Source organism: Anarrhichthys ocellatus, unplaced genomic scaffold, assembly GCF_004355925.1.
Source record: "Anarrhichthys ocellatus isolate YVR2014 unplaced genomic scaffold, GSC_Weel_1.0 scaffold24, whole genome shotgun sequence".
In the NCBI taxonomy this organism is placed as follows: Eukaryota; Metazoa; Chordata; class Actinopteri; order Perciformes; family Anarhichadidae; genus Anarrhichthys; species Anarrhichthys ocellatus.
Window position 1 is genome coordinate 2,880,516 of NW_022280054.1, and position 17,520 is coordinate 2,898,035.

Sequence of the window (17,520 nt, forward strand, 5' to 3'; positions counted from 1 at the left end):
GCAGCCCTGACAATAGAACAACACGTTAAGAAGTAAATCCACATAAATCTGCCTTCGGACAGCATTTTATCAAGTTGCTTTAGGGGAGATTTTTTCTCTCAATCTCTTTTATGAAAAATATATCCAATCCAAGAGCTGATGGATTTTATTCATGGGATAAAAGCAGAATTTATGACGGCACTTTATATTTGCATGCCCATACGCACATGTAAGCACAAATGTACATACTGTACAAACCCGCATTAAACACACACAAACAAACTCGGTAACCCAGCACGCATGAGAATGAGCATTCACTTCACGGTTTGAATGGATGATTAGGAAATGTTGTCAGTGGAAGTATATTACTAATATCTTTTTTAATAGTATTTTTATTCTTCATCAGTTTCCTAGATACATGGAAAGCAGCCAGAGGTAGTATCGGTATCCTGGAGGAAATTATGTCAGATCAGCTTTAATATTACACTTAGTTTCTGCTTTTTCTTCCAGCAAGAAATTTAAAACTGGGAGCAAAGCTCTGAGAGTATGCACAGCTCTGCTAAGTCAGCATATTCCTCTAATGTGTTGTGTTGATAATAGAATCAGTTTCACTTCTCTAAAACGCTAATACGCATCAGAATCCAGCACTGCATTACACTACACAAACAAATAGATAATCATGGGATATTTGTTACAGATCAATAAAAAATGGATTTTGGTCAACTACCTGACTGCTCACCGAATCTTAGTGAAATCGGCTAAAACATTTTGAGCTATCCTGCACTCAAACAACTGCACTCAAAGGCATAACCTAGCAGAGGTAATATCTTAATTATGGGATAATTAAGGTTTATTAATGGCATTAATCTTCACTTCAACACATGTAGTTTAAAATGCCATTCATTTAATTGTTGTCATTAAATGATGGGCATGGTTTTTTTCAATGTTATAAATAAGCTTTGTTGTGGAAAACAACTACAATCTGCCAGTCACACAATGCAATTGCCATCCATAAACAGCAGCGACATGGGGGACATTAATCATGTTTTATGTTCCCATCTCGGGTTAGCTACGCAGCTTTACAACTACCTTCGCAACAGCAGAAGCATTGTGACAAAAATATATTTTGACTTGTCAAAGTAGGAAAAGCACAGGTGTGATTAACTAACAACATCTAATATGGCCTTGAAACGCACAGCAGCTAAATGGAATTCTGCCACCATTGATTTCATTAATCACGCCTGTTCTTTTCCCAATTACATGTCAAAGATATTGCATTAGTGCGATTGCTATTGTAATGTACAGCTCGACTGAGCTACAACAGTTGTCTTGCATAAGCATTAGTGGTTTATTTTTACGATTACCACATGGAAGTGCCTGAGCTTCATTTTGGATGGGGAGCACAGAAGTTGACTGATATTTACTGAAAAATTGGCTGAAATAACTGGAAAAAGTTGTTTGTACACTTTGGTAAGTTAACGTTACCTATGCCCTTGTCCTAGGATCTGTGTTTAAAATGCTTGGTAAAGAGTTCAAACTTGGTTCTAAAACTACATGAATATTATCTAGGCATAAATATTTGGCTTTTTTTTTTTTTTACAATACTACAAACCTAATTTTTGTTGAGAATATGTGATTGCAGACAAATTCAAGCCTATTGGTAATCATCTCGATGCTGATGTTACACAATAACAATTTCATATGGTCTTTTCATAATGTAGTTTTGCAATGTGGTGGTTGTGAATATTTCAAAATGTACATTGTTTTCAGAAACATACAAAGTGCAGATATTTTTTTTTTAACCAAAACATAATTGCCCATTTCTCTTCAAACATAATTATATATATATATATATATATATATTGTGGTTAGGTTGTAAACATGTGGACTAATAGCTAATGGGAATTTGTAAACGGTCTAAAAAAACAAATTGACTGCCCAGAACCTAAGTAGCATCTCTGGTATTTCTCCTTGTATACCATACTGAGAATATGATTCTCGTCATTGCAATTTTGTATTTATTTTTATTTTTCTCACATGAAATCACAACACAGCATAAAGTAGTGAAATAGGACCCCTGAATTTAACCCATCTCAAGCATTAGGAGCAGTCGGCTATACTGTATAGTGACCAGGGAGCAACTTGGGCAGTTACAGAGGTTTACCATGCATAAAAGATGTAAAAGTTATAGTGCTTATTTTAATGGTAAGGGCAGCAAGTACAGTAGGAATTTAGTTCTTTGGACAGTGTTGGACAAGAAATAGATTCCGTACCTTTGGGTTGTATACAGCAGCCTGAAGCTGTAAGGCAGGGAGAAGAATGGAAAAACGGGGAGGAAGGAGGAAGACGAAGGGGAAATGAGTTTGAGAGGAGAGCAGGATTCAGCAACAATATCCTTTCTGCTGCAACTTTACATATGTCAGCACTTAAAGTTTCCCCATTATTATTTATCCCTCCAAGAGCTTCAAATATTCATTTGATCTAACCTTTAATTCTGTGCCTACTGTAAATCATCTTAAGATGGATACATACATTCTTCAAAACTCATTGCAAGTAATTAAAGACAAGCGGATTCCCCCGACTGAATATAGCAGTTTTTTGAATGCAGCAATGGATTCATCTGTGAATTCACTTGAGCAAGCGGAGGACTTTCAAGACAACTCTAAGTTGTTAAAGTAGCAGTGCTATCAGTGTGTTTGTTTTTCTGCTACCATTATAAAGTTGCAGTGGTAATCGGTTTTACAGTTGTTGACAGAGGAGTCAGCCAAATATAGTGAGATCAATACTGCAAAGACAAACCGGCAGAACAAAACCATTGTTTATCGACAATATATTAGCACGTGGGTTACCTAGAAGGTAAAATATGAGACTTGAATAGATATGAAACTGTCATTTTTCTGCTGCAATGATATTTTGCTTAAGAATTATTAATTAATTGTTTAGCATTCTTAAAGTACATATTTTATGCAATCAGTTTCTTAATGTGATGTATGTGATTAGAACATCTGTGAAGTGTTTCTGATGGCACAAATTCTTTGTACAAAAATGATGTCCCAGTGAAACATGGTGCAGGCGATGTGTTGCACTCTCAGCCCTTCAGTCTTATACCCGTTTCATACAAGCGTGTGTTTAGACCGTCGCAGGTTAATCTCTGGTTGTCGCCATTAGCAGAGACTCCAGTCAACAATCCGGTTAAATACACTGAACCAGAGAATGACATAAAATGATTACCGGTCAAAGTCATCAGTTTCACATCTTCACTTGCCCACACATGTTTTCTATTATTCCCTCTCCCCTTTGCCCTTTGCTGCCTTTTTTGGGAGCAGGTTAAATAATATTTTAGCATTGGTGTCATTTAATTTTCATCCCTTATAGTTCTCAAAAATGGGGCAGGCTGCAAGAGTTATAAAGGTCAGCTGAAGTGCGTTAACTGACTACTGATGCAGGTTTAATCCACCTCACAATATTGGTCTGAATTGGTTAGTATTGCCCAACCACATTGGACGGTTACATCTTACAGCTGTTATGAAAAGCCAAACTTGAAGGCAGGGTTAGTAGCCAGTTGTCACGGAGAGGTGGGAGATGAAATTCTTATAAAGATATGGGGATCACGATGCACACTTTCCTGTCTTTTCTGGAAGACATTCTTAGTGTTGTTCACATGAAACGAATCAGAAATAGTTCTGTCAAAAGGAGAAAAAAAAAAGAATTTCAAACGTTGCTTTCTTTCTCCCCTCCACACACCTAGTCAATCACTGTGTGAAGTGGGTGCACATGTTGGATTGCCACTTTATGAAAGTGGTCCTCAGTTGGGATCAGTGCAACACGGGGTCCAGTGGCATGCATCGCTGTCTATTAAATCATCGTTTTTAAGACTACTACTGGACGGTGTTGAAGCCAAAAAGTTTCGAATCAGACACAAAGTGGCTTTCATTCATAAAAGTACAACCTTGGAATCACAATCAGTGATTTTAGATAGCTTACAATAGTTATGAGAACCTGGACAACTTGGCACTTACCAAGGTCACTGGTGCATTTGTGTGTATGTGCATGCTTGTGTGTAGTTTGTATATGCGAACCGTCGGTGGCATGACAGGCTGTGCATCTGCCGTGACGTTTCACCATTGTGCTAAGTGTTTACTCTGGGGAGAAGTTTAAATTTCCTTTGAGTAAGGGTGCCATTAATAAAACGCAATGAGATTAATGCTCAACTTGTAAGTGACATTTACTTTCTTATTCACCGTGGAAATTGCCCTGCAATATTGCGTGCTAGGCCTTGTTTTGAAGGCTGAAACGTTCCACAGCCTGTTGAAAGTGTTATGTAGTGACGGTATGAAAAATGTTGAATGCGCTATATAAAGAGGAAGGGTATCTAGCTGAGTAAGGGACAAACAGTAAAAGAAGACCATCAGCAAAACGGGGCCGTGAACTATGGTTTACGGTGCACATTCCAAACTCAATGGCTTTCCTCAGCATTAGGAATAGGACTGCAGAATTTGATACCTGAACTATGATTTATATTGCAATACCATTGTTCTGAAGTTGCATTCGGAAATACATAGTTTACTCTCAGCAGTATGTGTGCGCTTATGCAAGTTTTGATACGCTTGGGGAACTACAACAAAATAATGTCTTTATGTCTCAGTATTACTAAAACCCTGCACAGTGTGAGATTGATCGCGCTCCTTGATGATATGCATTTGTCTATGCCTCATAAAATCGTATTCATCCTCTTTTGTTTTTTCTGACTCTCTTACAGTGTGTGTCCGTAGCTGTGCAGTGTTCGGAGCCCAAACTGTGTGTGTGTGTGTGTGTGTGTGTGTGTGTGTGTGTGTGTGTGTATATACACACTTGTGCGAGAGCCGGGGGCATACACTACATGTGTATATGAGATGAGGAGAAGCTAAGTGGCTACCACAACCACCCAGATCAGACAGCCTCCTGTGCTGTAAAATGGATTAGAGCCTCGCACCTCAGCAGATCAAAGGTAGGAGAAGATGTTTGGTAATCAGCCGCCACTCACCTGCCCTATTCAATGACCGACCGCAGAGAGTGAAGGAGAGGGAGGCCGTAATGAATCACAATGAGTTTAGGCAAAGGTCTCTTGGCCTGTCATGCCTATAAACCTCATCATCTTTTGATGTAAGAGTGACTAGAGGGTATACTCTAGAAATGTATTTAACTTTTTACATGTTTTAATGAAAATGATGGGAGCCCACATAAAAAATGTGGCTATTTGTATAGCCTAATTTAGATATCCTAATACCTGATACCATGTCTATGTACCCTGGATCTATCATTACAAACACATTTTGTTGACTTTTGTTAAAAAATATTAGATTGTTTTTAATTTCAGCAATGATCCACAAGTTTCCAAGGTAACCAAGAATGCCATGCTAAATTTAAAGAAAATATGTACCGGTACATATATTGCACAGCCATCAAATTATTTTTCATTGTAATGCGATCCTGTATACATAGCATATCATATTTGAAAAAAATTCACTCAAAGTAAAGATCTTATCACTGAAACAAAGCAGTGGTTCAAGCAAAGAGATGATCTACTTTTGACAGCATTGTGCTGTAGATTATTAAAAAGTCTGTCATAATTTTGACACTACCAGAAAGGGATATCTGGATTCAAGAGGTTAATTTGGTAGAAAAGTGTCAGCAATCTAAAACATCAGGATGGAGCAGTGAAGAGCTGCCAACATCTCCAATTTTGTCAGTGGTTCCAAAAAGGTCTGGTACTGAGAGAAACAACCAAGCCAAGCCAAGTTGTGATTAGTATTCTGCATTGCTCGCTTTATCTACAATATAAATAAAAGCATTGGTGAATGTGTCAAATCTAGCCAAGTTCTCTGAAATGTTAACTGAATTAGAAGCAGATTAGGCAGGGTAAAGAAAAATAAGAACGTTAACAAGAAGTGGAATGATTTTGACACCACGAAATAACCCCCGCACACACTGAACGTCACAGGCTGATGATATACTTAACTGTAACATCATAACAGCTTCAAGTTGTCCTTTAAAGCAGCTTGAGAAGTACTTGCTGCTACATAAATGATTGTTGTCCCTGTGATATAATGTCTTAAGAGATTTTTTTCTTCAAGGCCAAATTGGGTCCAGACCAAATTGCTCACAGCAACCTAACAGTGAAACACTCTCCATTCCTTTCTGTGAGCGCCACAATGCGGACAAAAGCGGGAAACAAAATGTTTTTATAGCACTTGCATGTGAAAATAAAAGCTGCTTATTGGACTATAATTCAGCACTGTTTGCGTGAAAGGGGATTATTTTATTGAGATTTCTTCAGCCGAGAGGTTTTCATCCATCTATGTAAAATGAATCCATAAAAGATTGCATGCTTTTTGTTGCTGGTTTCTTCTCCTGAGTGGTCTAAACAAGCCTGCTGGATGAGCTTTAGTTACTTTCTCTCATCTTGACAATTTAGAGAACTGTTTTTTAGCAGAACTTTCCCATGCTAAGTATCTTTTTGTGTGTCATTCCACATTTTGCATAGCTACCGTGCAAAATGCTCCTCTTTTGCTGGGCTTTTGTACTTTAGTGTGTCGGGGTGGAGCAATCCATTCCAAGTTTCCATGTCTTGCTTCCTCCCTGCTAATTAAAACGAAAAAGATTAGCCCCGAAGTTAGCGACAACTTCGGCCCAGGCTCATTTAAGTTGGACAGACCTGTAAGGTAAATCAGCTGATGAGTGACAAGCCGCTCACCAGCTTTGACTAGCAATCAGACTTCCAACAACAGGAAGTCTACTTTTACGATAGAAATGTCTCCAACAGAAACTTTTCAGATACTGCAACAAAAGATATCTTCGCGCACACACTCACTCACACACACACACATACACGTGTACAAACTCCTCTGAAAGTAATGCCACTTATTTAGCCTATTTCATATTACAAACTCTTGTGCCAGTGACAAAAAAACCCAATTCATATGCAGGATAACACACATTTCATATTTTTTAAGCCACCACATCTCCCCCACAGGCAGCTTCAGTACGCTGTGAATACAAATGCCAGAACACGCAGTATGCTGTAAAGACATTGCATTTCTCTGAGGCACCAGTGCCTTGTGAAATCTACTACTGACAGAATTTGACTTTTGGCTCAAGGAAAGTAGTTTGAGGAGACGGTTTCAATTTCATTGCCCACATGTGCAATCTTGCATGAGATGCAAGTATTGAATATCACTTTGGAGCAGATGGTGTATTATAGCCACTCCGTGTGTGTCAACCCACAGCATTCAATATTGCCACTGGGTAAATCCTTCTGCGGAGCCTTACTGGAAATGTTGAAGTTGTCCTGTGATGTCATGCTCATAAAATAATCTTTGCTGCATTTTGTTTCCTGCATCATTGATGCTCTCACCATAGCCTGTAGCAGATTCCTCTTAACCTGCTTAACAGAAACACGGCGCATGTCTGATAAACTCTGTGCCTTTTTTTCCAGAATAAGTTCCATGTGCTTTGTGATGTGTGTTAATGAGTTGTTTGTGTTGCGCGTTGATTGAATTCAAGAGTCTGTCTTAGTCTGCTCCTTCTGTGTGTTGCTCCTGGACCACTTTTGCGTGCCTCCTTTCCTGACTGCTCCTGAGAAGTAGAGATAAGGCTCACTGATGTTTGTCTGCTTTCTGGCAGATTACTGAGGCAGACAGGTACAAGGACTCTGGCAGACAGCTTCTGTATACTGGATGCCAAAGAAGAACTTGTTTTGGGATGCCTAAGCTGACCACAGCACCAATCCAGCTTGAATGCCATCTGGCCTCTTTTAAAGTGCTGTTGCTGCTCAGCTAATTAATGTTCAAAGAGAAACACGTGTGAGTCAATTTGGGAAATATCTGGAATTTTCTTTGAACTAGGAACTAAATAGCGAATCATAAATTCACACATTTTCCTTTGATTAATTTTAATTGCAATTTAATCAGGGAATCATAATGGCATAAATGAGGAATGTAATTTAAGTCAGCAGGACATCAGCATATCAGAGACCGACTGGAAACACAATAAATGCACTGAAAAACTCTCCATCTTAACATGCTATTGTCAGTTATTAAGTTTCTTTATGAGGTCTAAAATAGTATTTTCTGTGGACTAAAAGGGTAAGTGGGATGAAAATACACAACATCTTTAACACATATCCACTTGAAATTGAAATTTATTTTTAAACATTTAGCATTATTTCAGAATTCAATAATAGATTAAAGGAATAAGACAAAATGACGAACTATGATGAGGGTTTTTTTCCAGATATCATTGCTAAAATTATACGCTTTATTGCACTGTGAATATCAGTATAAATAGGGGTTACAGTTGTCATGTGTCTGTGACACAGACACAGTATAAGCTATCATTTGGTTTCTAAAAGCCACACTGCATACTCATTATCCTTGAAAGTTGCTAATGGGATGTTGATGGGTTTCTCGCTATGATGTCTTTCATTGACGGTTATGAGTAGTCATTTGGAATTGTGGACAAATCTGCAAAAATCAAGTGATCTGTATGTGATTGTGTGAGCATGCATGTGTACACCAGGCTGTGAACATTTGGGGAATGATTGAAGCACATGGTTCATGTGGAACTGCCTTATTAGGCCTTTCCCTTTTCAGGCTTCTGAGACATAGACTGGCTATACCTCTTTGGTTTGGTCTGGGTGCATACGAGATCATGGATATCATCTGCATTATATTGTGCCTGCATAAGTGTTTTTCATAGACCTCCTGTTTAAAGGTCCTTTTAGAAAAGAGTGGTTGAGAGAGTTTTTAAAAGTGTAGAAACGTTGATGGGCAGCAGGCAGCAAAGGGGTCATAAAGAGGGGAGGCTGTAGATGGATTATGTAACTATGAAAATAAAGGGAATGGGGTCAGAGTGTGAAAAAGGTGGATGGCTCACAGAGTTTTGAGCACTTCCGTTTGTATTATATGTGTTTATTAAATATAAGGCTATCACCATGCTTAGTCCCTTCTATCAGACATTATGAGCTTGTTTCATCAACCTAAGCGTCCAACTTCAGCTCTCTGTTATTTAAAACTCTAGTGTTGGTAGATGACTGCAGTCTTGCCTCGCTGTGTGCATCTCTCTCATGCAGACACATTTTTTCCCCCCTCTTTGTGTTCATGGTTTCTGTTTGATTGACTCCTGTTTGATCAGAGCTGTTTAAATAGTTGTCTCATTATTTTTGTGGCCAATTGTGAAGATGCTGTGTGGGATGTGTGGCCCAACTGGCATAATACAATTGTTCATTGCTCCCCTCACCATGTGGTAGACAGATTCTTCCACATGCCTGACAGCCCTACTGGAAAATGAAATTACAGGAAAGGAGAGATGTAAGAGCAGGAGCAGAGGACAAGGGATAATACATGATTCACCCGCAGTAAGCCTTGGCTGTGTAGCACATCGAATATACATGGGGGAGAAAGCGTAGAGGGGATCTGAGGGTTTAGAAAGAGTTAAGAAGCAGACTTTTGCAAGGTGAAGTACAGCTTATGAAGGGAGCTCAGAATATTAGACGGTGTAACTGCTATTGAGAGTCACTGCCTGACAGATTAGCAGAATGACAAATGATTTATTTAAGAATATCTCTGAAAAAGCAGCACGACTTTGTGTATTTGCATTTTAAAGGTTGTAGAAGATACGGTTCATAAGAAGCAACTGCTTAACTCGGCCATCAGACAGAAACATTTCTGTAGACAGACCACATAATCATATTGTTGAAATATACTCTGGGTAAAAATACCTGGTTTATTGTGTGATAAATTTACTGTAATTAATAGTGAATCATCTTCAATTGAGTAGAATAACATATGGGTGAAAGCTCGGGTGGCTTGTGGCGCTTTTCAGCTTGCAATCAGTGGCAGCATCTGGCCAGGGAGTAGCAGCCGGAAGTAACAATAAGATGTTGTGAATATATCAGTAGACAGGCCTGCTATTGGATCGGGATATATGCTCTATTTCAGTCTATATTGTAAAAAAAATGAAAGATAAGAATGAACGCTTCAAAAATGATTAGCGCTCATGCCAAACTATGTGTTTTGGGTCTGTTTTTACTTTGTTCTTTCGTTGAATTATGTCTGTTACAGCAGGAGAGGGGGTGGAAAATCACCAAACCTAGCAGGTTACTCTTGTTAGACCCCATGATGTGGAGGCTTTACATAGCTTTTACGCATACATTACTTTTTTGTGCACTTCACCTTTGGCTGTTAGAAAGTATATCCTGTTGTGCAGCCTGTGACCATGCTGCAATGATTTCCAGCATTATTAACTGCTGTTGGGCTTTATCGGGGCACAGCGGTGCATAATTGGAAAATCCAAACCCATGAAACATAACTCTAAGGTCGCCACGGTTATTTATAAATGTGCTATAATTTCTGCTATCTTGTCTTGGAAGTATATAAAAGATGCACAGTTAATTAAACATGTGGCACAAATCTGCTGTCATAATTCACTGGTTTTGTTGGTTTTGTTCTGGTCGTATTTCTGTAAGTGGAGTCAATGGCCATGTGTTGCTTTACTGAACTACCAATACTGCCTGTTGAATGGCAATGCATATCATCTACAGGTACGTTTTCTGAGATCAGAAGCAGAGAGGAGGACAGGGAGGGATGGAGGAGTTTCAAGGAGATGGAGAAGAAAGGAAGGACCAAATGACCGTGGGTATGAGGCGCAGTAGAGGAGAAGAGATAACTAGACAGGGGCACTCAGTAGAGTGCACATCTCCGCCAGGTGTGTCTGCAACAACCGCTGCTTTTGTGTGCGATTGAATGAATACAACCAGTGCTGTAAAGCTTCGTCGAACTGACGATCTTCATTTAAACTGAAAAACAAGCGACAATGTAACGCAATACAATGGGCTCGAAGTTTGTCGTATAGTACACTTCATACAGTCGTGCCAAAACACAGAGGTAAACCCGCCAAGTTACCTGGCTGGTTAGCAGCAGCTGAGTGGCAGCGAGGTACAGCAGTGTGTGTACTGGTAGTCAATTTAGATGTTAGCCAAATACACCGTCCAAAACAACAACAACAGTGTGCAAACTGTTACCGCCTCAATGTGTCTCTGGCCGCAGAGTAGTGGCTCAGGGTCATAGAAGCACTCAGCTGTGTTATCACTAGCAGCCCCTACCGGTACTGAGCCAGTTAAGAGTGGAAAGTGAGGAGTAAGCAGGCAGTCAATGGCAGTGTAATATATTACGCCTGGTGGAGATAATGAGGAGTAAAAAAAGAAATGGAGAGAAGAGGAGACTGTCAGAGGATTTAGCAAGAGGAACTGAGGCAGGGAGTGAGACATGATACCTCAGATATTAAAAACAATATGAGAGGTACAGAAGGAGTTTGATGAGTGGGCAAAGTCACCGCAGCATCTCCAGATACAGTTAGCATGTGAATTAAGGGCAGCGGTGGGTAGAGACGCCACAGCTGGCTCCAGCGGTGTATTGTTCAACCTTTTGTAGATGTGCTCCAATCCCATTTACAAATTGGAAGAACCCCCAGTCGTGTAGAAACCGGCTGCTGTCACAGTGTAAACCAGCTGATGGATGGGACCACTTTGCTGGGTGGATCTAATGATAATAGGGCAGAGGAGGTCAGAGTTGGATTATGACTGTGACGCTGACAATCTCTAGCTGATGAAACCACTGTGTTCCATTTGATTTTCCTGATATTCCTGGTTATGGCTGGTTAGAGGTATTAGTGGCTGCAAAAAGTGTGTCTAGATCTGTTATGAAATGTCCGAAGGGTACACTGAGTAGCCTTTGTGTGCGTGAAGTAATAATACCTATTTAAAACTGCGTTTAACTTTTGTCAATCTCCGGTCACACAATTGCTGCCTTGGCCGAAAATACCATCTCTACTTGTCAGCAGTATAACACATTACAAAAGGAGTGTGGGATTAGGTAATCACAGCAATTTATTAAATAATGATTTGCCTTAATAACACATTTTTGAAAATGCTATTTGAAACGTCTGTTTAATACACACACACACACACACACACACACACACAATGAACAAAACAAAATATATATATATATATATATATATATATAGTTTTGTACGAATAACATATTTGTACGAATAACATATTTGTACGAATAACATGATGTACCCATTTGAGGTTGTATTGCTGTTTTTTTATTGTTGTTTTTGCTTTCAGCTGGCTCTCATAAAGCCCAAAGCTCATGTCATTTTAAGACTAAATGAAACAAAATGCTAGCCTGTAGGACCTTAGGCTAATACTGTTGCACATTAATGTAGCCTCCAGAAACCTGGAGAGCAAGGCACAGCTCACCCGCAGCATTTCCGATTTAGTTGGGCTTTTAGTTTTCACTGAGCCGTAAACAACTCTCCCATGACAGCACAGGTAGAGGGCGTCTGCAAACGGCAAAGAGACAATTTGCCGTTGAACAACCCCAGTGTTTGCACATGAGTAGCAGGTCCTTATCAGAGCTTCCGCTGGCTGATCAAAGTTGAAAGGGGGTCAAGCTGAATTACAGACTAGCTAATTAAAATGTCCAGGGAACAAGTCGGCCCTCATTTCATTTATCTCCTCCAGCTCAGTGGGGGAGAGAAAGAGAGAGGTGAGAAGTGAGTGAAGCGAGGAAATAGAATAAAGGTGTGTTCAGTTGAATTTTCATCTGATACTAGAGGTAAGGTTGTTAAACAAGCTGTCTCTCTGGGTGTTTGGTAACAATCGGAGATGTGTTGTTCCATGATGTCGTGTTTTAAAAGGTGACCCCTGTGTTTGAGTTAATATGTAGATGTTGCTTTAAGAAGATGTTTTTGGTAGGAGTTTTGTTCTGTAGATGGATGGATCGAGGTCCCAGGCAAAGAAGCAACGCATATAATGGGACATCAAAAACAAATGCCCATTTTGTTTTCAGCCAGCTCTCACTTTGTCTCTGTGGCATGGCCGTTTTCAAATCTCCCATTGCTACAGCTTGTTTGAGAACAGACTCTGATGTTGGTGGTGTGTGTTTGTGTGTGTGTGTGTCTGTCTGCACAGGACATTAAGGCTGTTTCTTGGTAGATCTCTCTTCGAAGTTCTAATGTATAGACCCATGTGGCTGGGGCTTTCTCTCAGGAGGGTTTTGGGCTTTTAAAACGTAATGATGCAGTAACACACAATAAAAAAAAAAAATGTTAAAGGGTATCGATGACTGTTACGAGATATCAAATATATGTGTGTACCTTTGCATACATTGTATTTATTGTGTAACAAAATATTACAATTTGAAAGGAATATCTTTTGTGTCACATGAGAGGCAATTACTATTGTTTCTGTCTTACAAGAACTGAAATGATTAGTTGATCAATCAACTAGTTGGCAGATAAGTTACCATTCATGTTGTACTGTTTTCTATTGATTGTTTAATTGGAAAATAATCAGCAGATTAACAGACAACTAAAATAATTGTTAGTGACAACCCTAGTTTCTCCTAAATGAATCTCTAACTTTGGAATACGGTGTACGGATGCTCAAGAAAAGGGAATAACATTTGAGCAAATCAGCCTAATGCCATGCCATGTTGGTCTGTGGAAATGATTACCTCAGGAGTCTGGGTTAATACCTGCGTAGATCTTCACTCGCTGAGCCTAGTTATCTGAAATGGATTAAAAGACCATTCTTCTGAAAGTGCCAGCAGGAAATTTTAGGTACGAAACTAAAGATGTGTCACACAACACCAATTAAGGTGTGTTTTTCCTCTGAAAATGTAATGCAGAGTAATCGATAACTGGGGTTATTGATGCAATAAAGGATGATTGCGGCTTGTCCCATTTGTTACTGTTTGGCCCAACCTTCTTAGTGTGATTGCCTCCAATGAGGCTCAGATACCCATTAATCAGGACCGGGTTGATCGCTTCTCGGGTCAGCGGTGATCTGAGGGGGAAGCTCCTGGAGCAGCAGCTTAATAGCTCACACTGGACAAGCCGTGAAGCCAGCAGATTGCAGTATCAGTAGTAGTTGTGTGCTGCTGGAGTATTTATCTGAATGCAGCCAGTGTAAGCAGACTTGATGGATTTCATTTTCATATTTCAGTCCATCCATCAATTTTTTTTAACCCCTAAATCTTTAGGACAACGGCGTAGTGGATGCTGGCATCACCTTCAGGAGCTGCAAGCAGAGCACAACACTATTTGGATGTAGGATAGATATTGTGATTGATGATTGAGAGGAATGATAGCATTACGGTACAGATAGACAGTGTGGTGAGCAAAGGCAGAGCCACTGCCTCTTTGTCATTTTGCATTTCAAGTTGTAAATCCCTTGCATGGAGCTCGACAAGCTCACAGGTGACATGGAGGGTACATTTGTTATATGTGTCCTGTGAGACTGTGTATGTTATGTAAATAACTGTAAATGTCAGGCTTTTATTACACCTGTAATATAACACTTAACACCAGTCAAGCATCATTTGTGATCGTATTCTGCCACAAGCAGTCAACTGTCGATCTGCCCACAGGTGGGGCAGATTCTAGAAGGTGTTGGCCTTGCAGAGATCAATGTGGCTATACTTTTAGACTTACTCACTGGTGTGAAGTGAAGCTGTCAGAAGTTGCCTTTTAGATGTTAAAGTGATACGATAATGGAGGGAAGTATATGAATGGATAAGAGCCAAGAGGTGTGGCTGAGAGAAAGTAATGACTAAAAGTGCAGAGGAGAGTGAATGTAGTCGTCTTCCTGATTGAACTTTTGCTAAGCTCCATTTATCAACTGCTATACCACCTGTCACTGGTAGAGCATCAACACACATTCGTTACTCATGGGAAAAATGACCCCATCACTCTAGAGATTAGGTGTAATGACTTTCGGGTAATAAATTGCCCCCCCCCCCGCTGCATTATCTCACAAAAATGTATACAATGTATACATCAATGCGCCCATGAACATAGAAAGGACATACATGAAGTCAATCCCAACCAAGACTTTGATTGTACTGAGCATATCAATTGAGAACATGCAACTGCATGAATTAAACAGGTGGTTTCTTTAAATACCTTACATCATTTGTTTGTTGTCGTTAATGTGGTCAGGCAAAGGTGACTGTAGCAGATTCTCATTTTAATAACTTAAGAAATTCATAAATGAATTGTCTATTGCCTAACTAATTATTGGTTGAGTGTGAAGTCAAACCCCATTGTTGGCTATTTACAGTACAGAGAAGTGGACGTTTGAGCCGCCTGTGTTCTAGTGGTTTCTATTCTGACGGTTGGATCTCACTTAGCATGCTGATACCCCTCTGGAGCAGACCCTCGGGGAGACAGCAGGCAGTGCTGTGAAGCTAAGGCTTAACTTTGGGATTTTACACTTCACCTTCTCTCAAACGTGCATACAGTACATATGGTTTGAAACATTCTGCTTGAAGCGCCTATTAGCATTAAAATCTTTATCAAAGAAATGTGCTAATGTATCAGCCACAATCTTCTTTATTCATATCCAAATTAGATCAGCGGTGTAGTAATTCTTAAAAGGGGGCTTATCCTTCCAGGTCCATACCATAGCTCATATTTGATCTCAGCTTTAAATGCTGTGACTTTGTAAAAAGTAATGACCTAGGCATCATATTTGGTATGGAAACATCAAGATTAAAATTCAAAGGTCTTGCAATACAACAGTCGTAGTGGAGCTTTACTTGAAATACACACATATTAAAATGTACTTGTTTCGGCAGCAAGAACATTGTGTTTGTGTTGTTTGGCAGGGAACATATTGGTACAGTATGTAGCAATAGATAACCGTTAAGAGGTATAGCCTCATAAAGGTGTTATCATGGCTGTAGATACTTGTTTTTACCTATACTATAATATTTTTATATGTTCTTGTATTACCAGAGTAAGTTGTACCTTAGATTTTAAACTGATAGTATCATAGAAAGATAAAGTAGTAGTAGTAGTAGCAGCAGCAGTAGTATTTCAAGCAGCAGCAGTAGTATTTCCAAACGTTGCTGTTCAGGGAAAGACAACTAACACATAAAACAAATTTCTATTACTTTCATTAGCAGCACATTTAAAAAAATGGATAACAGAAGGGGGGTATTTTCACTCCAATTCTAAAATTGAATGAGCCAATCTACGATGGTGTATGTGGACAGTCAGATTTGAGTGTTTTCAGAAGCGAGACAAGTCATCTTTTAACCGTACTTTTTTCATTCCCCTTCTCCTGCCAAACAACACAAACGCAATGCCCTTGAGCTCTAAAGTTTCTCAGGTAAACACAAAGGCAGACATCTCTCTCTGATACATTAGCCTTTGTGTCCCCTCCTCAGTCTCTTTCTGACTCTTGTTGCCTCTCCATCTCTCTGTCACACTCTGGGTCTCTCTTTTTCTTTGCCTCTCCTACATAAACACATGCACTCAGTGATCCACTTCCAGTGCTATTAACAGAAAATGTATGTTCCCAAAAAGATTACAAGGATTCATTGTTACTGTGAGCATAACACAGATCTAGCAAACAAGTAGCATCACCTTGACCTCCCAACAGTCAATTAGAATTGTAGCTGAGCACTAGCTCTCAAGGTCATGTACAATCTATTCATCAGTAAAATAATTGTATGATTTTAATCTACCTTCGGTGACAACATTTTACACACAGTACACTGTGTACTGTGTGAAGTATTAAGCTGATAGAATATATTAAGTGTCATTACATTTGTCACACCGCTTCTTCAGTGTTAAGTATCTAAACATTAGGGAACTGGCACTTTGGCCACCAAAGAATACATTGGCACTAAGACTTTCCTTTAATTCAGAGCACCGAGAGGCTTTTCATATCGAGTGTCTTCATTTATGTCGTATCACTTTTAATTGATTTGTAGTATCACACTTTTACATGTGAAAATAACTTTGCCTAAACCACATATTGCTTTGCTAAATATCATAAATAAAAAATAAATCAACATCCATGCATACAAAATGTGAGTTTCTGTGCTGGCAGATGCCAACAGCTTTGCAGATTTACTTTTTTCCAATTTTAGAGAGATCTAAAATATTAGAGTGAACTTCTTCTCTGTACAAAAATAGTAACTTTCATCATATATCAAAAGAAAAGAGGGCTATGACCTTTAGCTATGATGCACCCCTACCCTTATACATCAAGGACAAAATGTGTTTGTACAATTTTGGTCGTATTTCTTTAGTTTTGGCCATCATTTCTATTTCTTGCAATAACATGTCACCCATCAAATATTATTGCAGAGATCCGAGGACACGGTGACACTGCTAGACACAGCTTTCATTTTGGGTACCCTCCAGCAGAGCAACACAAGCTGTCAGAAAACTAAATAGATTTAAAACAAATTTCCTGTTCAATCCAATTATCACCATCTTGTTTTTTGTAAGTAAAAATAAGTGAACATAACAAAAGTTGACAATTGCAATTTAAAACTGTATGCATGGATTACAAAAGGAAGGACATAAACATTAAAACAGGAGGTAGATGTGCAAAATGTAATGGACGGCAATGATGGAGAGTTTGGATAATAACTTAAAGTTTACCCTTTGTTTCGTCTTATAAAATATGGTTAAAAT

At 39.2% G+C, this 17,520-nt stretch overlaps 1 protein-coding gene across 3 annotated transcripts in view; it reads left to right on the forward strand.

The window, feature by feature from the left end:
* Positions 1 to 17,520, forward strand: part of grik4 (glutamate receptor, ionotropic, kainate 4) — a 254,553-nt gene that overhangs the window by 70,574 nt on the left and 166,459 nt on the right. For 2 of the 3 annotated variants that reach the window (XM_031860591.1, XM_031860593.1), the window contains exon 2: positions 4,739 to 4,966. The exons of the other annotated variant lie outside the window; for it this stretch is intronic. The gene's annotated coding sequence lies outside the window, so the exon portion shown is untranslated. The remainder of the gene's footprint in view (positions 1 to 4,738; positions 4,967 to 17,520) is intronic. 3 annotated transcript variants of the gene reach the window in all.